The sequence below is a fragment of the Pseudopodoces humilis genome, chromosome 1, assembly GCF_049639895.1.
Source record: "Pseudopodoces humilis isolate 2021_Gansu_Grassland_sample_001 chromosome 1, ASM4963989v1, whole genome shotgun sequence".
Taxonomy (NCBI): Eukaryota; Metazoa; Chordata; class Aves; order Passeriformes; family Paridae; genus Pseudopodoces; species Pseudopodoces humilis.
The window spans coordinates 30452813-30458812 of NC_142200.1; the positions used below are offsets into that span (position 1 = coordinate 30452813).

Here is a 6000-nt window from a genome sequence, read left to right on the forward strand (position 1 = left end):
CCGGACGCGGCGCAGGGGCAGCGCGGCCGGGGCACGGACACGCACACAGGGACACGGACACGCACTCCCGGGGACACGCACACACACCCCGCCCCGGGGCTCGGGGCTGCGCCCAGTGCGGCGCCTTACCCCGCAACGCCCCTGGAGCCGATAACAGGGACACGTGACCCTGCGACTTAGAAAAAAAAAAAAAATATATATATATATATAATTGAAAAAGAATAACATAAAATCTCCCCAAACCGGCTGCTGTCCGTTTGGCCGCCAGCTGTGCCGCCGGGCACGTCGGCCCCTCCGGCGCAGCGGGCGCAGCGGGGCTGTCACTGGGCGGCCGCCGGCCCCCGGGAACTTACCGGCGGGGCCGCCCCGTCCCTCGGCCTCCGACGGCGCGGTCGCAGCTCAGGCCGGCGGCATCCCCCGGGCCTCCTGCCTCCCCCGCACCCCCCGGCTCCCCGCGGACGTCCCGGAGCTGGGCTGCGCGACTTGTTTGGTGCGGTGACACCGTCCTCACCATATGCTGAAGCGGGAAAGGAGGAGAAGGAGGAGGAGGAGAGAGAGTATGTGTGAGGGTGAATTAACTTTCCTCAATGGCGACAGAGCAGCAGCCTCAGCCCCAACATCAGATCGATTTACTAAACAAACTGAAACGTGGGTGGGGACGTTAAACAGTAACCAGCGGCCTCAATGAAAACTGAAAGCTGGTGCTGCCGCAGCCAGCCACTGGCCTGCGCAGCCCTCGCCCCGCCGGCGGGCGGGCCCGCCGCTCCCCTCACGGCCCGGGAGCGGCCGGCGGGAGCCGCGGCGCTGCGACGGGCCTTGGGCCCCAGCCCTGGTGCCCTCGGCCGGCTCGGCGGCAGCGCCCCCGGCCGCCAGGACGGGAAGCGGCCAGTGCCCCGCTCCCGCTAGTGTATTCCGCCGGTCGCCCTTGCCTCTGTGACAAGGGCGGGGAAATGTCCCCCAGGCCGCCCTGCTGTCTCCCGCTAGGCGAGGCCAGCGCTCCGCAGCGTCCGAGCGAACTGCGGTGTCCGCGGGGCTGTCCCCGCAGCACCCGCCCGTGGCCCTCAGCTCCCCGCCGTGCTGGGCAGCCACACATTTGCGGGCGCCCCGACCTCAAATGTTCCTGTCGCGGTGTCGCTCTCATGTCTCCACTGAAGCTGTCACGGGAGGAAAGAAGCCCCCTCTTTCTAGCTCGGTGCTTGACTATGTAAAGAAATGGGATCAAACACGGGGATCCACTGCAAACTCTGGGTTCCCTGTGCTAGAGACACTTCGCCGGCCTCTTAGAGCTAGGAAGGTAGTGGCACGAGGAAGTGTTTTTAAAATAATAATTGCTGTTTTTTCAGACATTGAACATTATCAGACTCGAAACAATAATTAACGCCTTGCTTATGCTACTACCCGCTCACACCCACAGAGGCGTTAGGAAGACGGGAAATAGTTCAAGGAAGGATGGTGTCGTGTCACTCCAGGTATCATCCGGAGGCACACTCCTCGGCCGCGTGAAGGGTGGATATTTGGCACAAGTTCCCATTTAAGACCGACGAAAGTCCCAATAAGAAGGGGCTGCCTCGCTGCGGGTGCGTGAACACGCTTGACATCCGTACCCGCATACCCGTGTCAGTGATTTAACGACGCTCTCACAGGAGAGGGACTGCACGGGCTCTACACAGGAAGGAGATTGGAAAAAAAAAAATATGAAAAATGTTCTCTTCCTCCAGTCTCTGAAAGCGGCCGGTGATTGATTGGTTTCCCCAGCGAGCAGATCAGCGGGTTTCCTCTACTTTCTTACCGGCGGCACCTTGCCATGCTGTTGGATCTCGTTAAGATGGGCAATTCCTCATTTCCAGAATTTGCCCGTGAAAACTCTGGATCCGGTTTCTAGGGGCTTTCGATTGTCCCTTGAAGGGAACAAAGAGAATTTTGCTTGACAATCCATCCCCCCCCCCCCCCCCCGCATTATAAAACGTTAATAATCACTGGAAATAATTGTCCAGATAGCCACAAGGAAGGTGTAAATACATCCAAAGCCCTCCAGTGTTGCTTCAAAGGTAGTTTTTGAAAGGCCAATAAAAGTGGCCGAGGAAGACTTGTTTCTGAGGAGTTCTTGCCCGTCTTCTGCCGCAGATAAAATACTGCAGGCAAGGGCAGCACTGACAGTGAAATAAACGTTACTGCTGCTGGCTCCAGCGCGCCTCGAAGCAATCCGCAGGCACAAATAGCCGGCTTAAAAAGTGACTGTCACTTACGTGAGGGTTGTTTTTTACCTTTCTTAAGAGAATCTCGGGCATATGTCATGGGCTAATAACCAGTTTTCTTAGACGAATAAAGAGGATGCGTCGGAGTTTCTTTGCTGTCTTAATTAAAATAAAGTTAACACGCTAAAGCCATGTGGTCATCTGAGGCAACTGTAACTTGCATCCAGATTCGGGTATATTTGATGAGGGGTGGGGGCGATGGAGAAGGGGGTCAAGACGTTTTGATTCCAGAGCTTTCAGCGTATGCAAACGTTATTATTATTCTTTCTGCGGGAAAGGTGCTGCTTTGTTCCAAAAGCAAATAGCTTGCAGAAGAGTAAATGGAATTTCTTTCCTGTGACGGGAATATTCACGCGTATTTCTCATCACATAAGGCCACATTTGATTTAACCTTAATGTAACTAGTGGTTTTCATTTCGACTTCAGAGTTTCCTTAAATGGCTTTTATGAAGTGGTTGCCTCTTATAGTTACCAACGTTTTTGAGGAAGAGTGGGGTGCGGCAGAGTCCCTCGATGTTCACTTCGCAGCCAGTGCTACCTCTGAAGCAGCATTTTCACGTGTCACGTCCACGATGAAATCATGCGACCGCCCTAAGAGCCGCGGTAGCTGTAAATTGCCCCAGCGCCCATGGCCGGGAACCCTTCCCGCTTCCCTCAAGGGCGGGGGCTCCCGCCACCTCCAGTCCTCCCTCCCTCTGTTGAGGATGGGGCACCAAGACACTAGGACAGCGGCCACATCCTTCTCGCATCTCCAAAAGCACCATCTGGGCCATCGGAGGCAGGAGATACCGCTTTTTCTCTCCACATCTCTCCATAACTACACCCCGGGGAGCAGGGCTGGGAGACGGTGCCGAGGGGAGAAAACCCACGAAGCCTTTTACAGCGGAGATAACGAATATTTCCAGGCGCTGACCTCAAGGGAAAAGTCCCAGACTGTATGATCTCTGTGCCATTTTGAAGAAGCCCCTCTAATCACTTGGCTGCCTCTGGCTGTGTCCGCAGACACCTGCTGGGCGGCTGCCCGCCGGGCTGCGGCCGCCGGCATAGCCCCCTCGTTCCAGCGGGGCCAGCGACCCCCGCCACGGGCGAGCAGCCCGGCACGCTCCCGCAGGGCAACATCTGCGAGGGTCTGCCCTTCCCGACCTGCTCCCAGCAGCGTTTGTCAACCCCTCGCCTGGCAGTTTATTCAGGGAGAAAACAAGGGGAGCTGGTGGAGCTGCCTCTGCGGCCGGCGGGGCAGGGGCTGGGGTCGGAAGCGGGCGGCCGCCCATCGCGGCAACCCGCCCGGTCTCCTCTCGCTTCGTTCCGGTATCATTAACCTGCGGGTGAAGCAACTGTTTGTGTGCCCTCTCTCCCTCCCCTGGGCTGCTTTTTTCCCTGTTACTGATCCATCCTTCGTAAATCATTTATGGGGAACTAGGCACTTCTCTCCTCGCAGGAGCTTCCCTTGAAAAACTTTCCCATCTTAAGGCAAGTGCCTTTCCTTTGTTATCACGAATAATTGATAAAGGACCCCAACGTTCCTTCAAAAACCATCTAAACGGCTGCCGGGAACTATAGTCACTTGGGGTCACGGGGTGCTCCTGCCTTTAAAAGCGCAATACAGGAAACGATCAGGACCAAACCGGTTTAAAGAAACAGATAGTTTTACAGTGGTTACATGAAACCATAAATGGGAAACGCGGTCTAATTTTACAGGTTCTGGTATCGAGCGTTCAAGCTGACTTCTGCAGAGCCCTTTCCCCCTCCCTCTGATCAGAGAGCACCTGGCATTCTGTACTAAGGTTTCTGGGTTTTGTTGCTTCGAAAAACAGAGTGAAAGTGCATTGTTCAAAAGAAAAAGAAAAGCCGTAAACCTCTTAAAACTCTAAATCGTCAGATTACACCGGCACCACGCGGCTGTGAACCTATTTCAAGGGCTGCATTAGAGACTGGTTTCTTTAGAGGTTCCCTGGCTAAACTATTAATTGTCAGGATTTCATGAAAGATTTGCAGACTTTACAATCATTTATGATCCGTGCAATAAAAACTCGGAGATATGGGTACACTGGTTCAAGGTGTAACGCAAAGATGTATTAGGTGCCCTTGGCAACTATCTGTGGGTGCTGTTTGTGTTCTCCGAACACGCCCTTCGCTGCAATGAACATTTCTGAAAACCGCGGGTTGGGTTGTTCATTTCCAGAGCTCTGGAGGTTCACACAAAAGAGCTATAGATTTCAGGCAGGGGAATCGAATGCTTGGAAACTCATTCTAGTCCCCCGAAGAGTTCAAATGCAAGTGAGATAATTACCCTTGACGAAAAGTAAACTTCGAGGGAAAATATATGCCTTTCCCCCTCGTAAATTAAAAGCCCGCCAGAGAGTAAGTCTGAGTGTTCAGCGCCGCAGTGCTCTCCTGACCCCCATCCAGGCGGAGAGCACATTATTGTCCGCCACAGCAGAAGGCGGAGAGGAACCCCTCGAATCCCAAGAAAGACACCTCAAAGGGTATCGCCAGCCCTCCGACGATATCCTATTTAGGAGCCTCACAAGCGAGCACCCCAGGCACTTTAAAGATTATCCCCCTAAAGATCTTTGAAGATTATGCTAATGACTGCGGATTACACGAGTTTACTGGCAGAGCGGCCGAACAAAACCCGCCTCGTGGCGGCTGCCCGCGGTCATTTTCTGCCTCTCTTTAAAGATGATTTGCGCCTCCCTCCCTCGGCCGTTCCCCTCATTAGCAGCGGAGGGAGGCGGGAGGCGCGGGGGGCTCCCGCTGTCCCGCTCCGTCTGACGCGGGGGGGGGCTGCGGCGGCGGCGGCGGCGGAGTGTGCCGGGCCGGGCCGGGCCGGGCCGGGCCGGGCCGGGCCGGGAGCGCCGCAGGTACGGGGGAGCCGTGCGAGACCCAGCCGTGCCATCTAGCGGCGCCGGGCCGCGCTGGTCGCCGCCTGCCGCCCTGCACCTGCTGCCCGCCGCCGCCCGGCCGCCACCGCCCCCGGCACCGGGAACAGGGAGGCCGCGGCGGGAGCCAGGGAGGAGTTCCCAGCCGGCAGCCTGTAAGTCAGAAAGTGGGCAAAATTCTGCCAGCGTGTGCCAGGTGTTACACGCGAGGCGCCCCACGTATCGCAGGGGGAGAGGATACGATAGGCAGCCGAAAGGTTTGATGCTGCCTGAATGCTTCGTTCATCCCCGGGCCCACCCCACTCCCCATCTTGACCCTTTCACTCCACGAACACATAGATGGCTAAGAGCCAGGATCTCCTTCCCGTTTACTCCACCTGACTCATGTCAGTGGTTCGTTCCCCGGAAAATGCACCTCCTCTGGTCCTGCAAATAAAGGGTGTGGAGCACATCACCATCAGCTAGTGCATTGTCATTAACACACCTATAGTGAATGTGTGAGAGCATGAATCATGTTCACCGTGTTTGTTTTTATGATGAAAAATCATGCCAGGCTAAAGCAGGAGTAAAGGCTTGGAAGCACAAATGCTCCATTGATGTAATGAGAATACATATAATGAAAATGATTCCCCAACTGAAGACAGTAGCTGCATATTTGGAGATACAGTTTTGATCCTGTTGCTAACCCCAAAACATATTCATAATATACCCTATGCAAATTAGGATTAGTTTCCTTTCCTCCCAAAATACAACCAAGAAATGCGTGCATGAACAAAAGATGAAAGGTAAAACTTTTCATAGTTATTGCAAATACTTCAACATGTCATGTGTAAAAGCAGTGGTCATAACAGATCATCTGTCTA

At 54.9% G+C, this 6000-nt stretch overlaps 1 protein-coding gene across 4 annotated transcripts in view; it reads right to left on the reverse strand.

Annotated features, from left to right (window-relative positions):
• Positions 1–613, reverse strand: part of HNF4G (hepatocyte nuclear factor 4 gamma) — a 61952-nt gene extending 61339 nt beyond the window's left edge. For 3 of the 4 annotated variants that reach the window (XM_014254027.2, XM_088062807.1, XM_088062823.1), the window contains exon 1: positions 354–596. The gene's annotated coding sequence lies outside the window, so the exon portion shown is untranslated. Of the gene's footprint in view, positions 1–353 lie in introns of all 4 variants that reach the window. The other variant, XM_088062813.1, reaches the window with a different exon arrangement.
• Between the last annotated feature and the right edge of the window lie 5387 nt (positions 614–6000).